Below are 1,156 nucleotides of genomic sequence, written 5' to 3'. Positions count from 1 at the left end.
CCATCAAATTTCTTATTCAAGAGTTCTACCTGATTAGAGAGCATGGTGACCGAATTGACATTATAAACACAGGTTGTTTTTGTTGGCTTTGTCCTCATGACTTGCCACTGATAGTTATTTAGTGACATCTCCTCAATAAATTCGTAAGCCGCCTCAGGTGTCTTATTACTGATAGTTCCTCTAGCGGCTGCATCAATCATCTGCCAAGTCGAAGGATTCAGCCCATTATGGAACGTTTGAACCTGTAGCCAAAGTGGTAAACCATGGTGAGGACACCTTCTCAAAAGGTCTTTGTATCTCTCCCATGTATCATAGAGTGTTTCTAAATCTATCTGCACAAAAGAAGAGATATCATTACGTAATTGGGCTGTTTTAGTCGGTGGAAAGTATTTTAATAAAAAAATTTTGATCACCCTCGTGGTAACGAGTTCAACCATTGTTTAGCCTTATTCTTTAACGAAAAGGGAAACAACCGAAGGTGAATGACATCATCAGAAACACCATTAATTTTAAAGGTATCGTAAAATTCTAGGAAATTTGCCAAGTGAGCGTTGGGATCCTCGTCCTATAAACCATCAAACTGAACAAACTGTTGTATCATTTGAATTGTGTTAGGTTTCAGTTCAAAATTATTTGCAGCAATAGCAGGTCTAACTATACTTGACTCCGTTCCTGTTAAATTAGGTTTAGCATAATCATACATAGTGCGCGGAGTAGGATTTTGATTAACAACAATTGCAGGAGGTAGCGGATTTTCTTGGTTTTCAGCCATCTCCTCGATTGTGGTTTGAATATCGTCCTCTTGCTCGTTCTCTGTGTATCTTAAGCTTCGCCTTATTTCTCTTTGGTTTCTGCGAACTGTGTGATCGATCTCACTGTCAAAAAGTAATGGTCCTGACTGGTTTCTTCTAGTCAAAAACTATAAGAACCTGCTAGAAAAAGGGAAAAAAAAGAATTAGTAATAAAAATCAGAATAAAATTTAAATTGAAGTAAAAGTAAATGGCTAAAGTAATAAAAATCGAGTGTTCCTAATATCTTAGTTCCCCGGTAACGGCGCTAAAAACTTGATACGTGATATTCGTGACAGGTTTTAAATATTTATAATGAATCATTCTTGAAACTAACTATTATCATGATGAAGGCAAGTGTACCTAT

At 36.6% G+C, this 1,156-nt stretch overlaps 1 non-coding gene across 1 annotated transcript; it reads left to right on the top strand.

Annotated features, from left to right (window-relative positions):
- The first annotated feature begins 258 nt into the window (after positions 1 to 258).
- LOC121213431 (small nucleolar RNA R71) lies at positions 259 to 364 on the top strand. The gene has a single exon (XR_005908813.1). It is a non-coding gene; the product is annotated as a small nucleolar RNA R71 (small nucleolar RNA).
- The last annotated feature ends 792 nt before the right edge of the window (positions 365 to 1,156 follow it).

Source organism: Gossypium hirsutum, chromosome A13 (genome assembly GCF_007990345.1).
Source record: "Gossypium hirsutum isolate 1008001.06 chromosome A13, Gossypium_hirsutum_v2.1, whole genome shotgun sequence".
NCBI lineage: Eukaryota > Viridiplantae > Streptophyta > Magnoliopsida > Malvales > Malvaceae > Gossypium > Gossypium hirsutum.
Note: the sequence above shows the minus strand (reverse complement) of the source record. Positions and strands in the feature narration are given on the sequence as shown.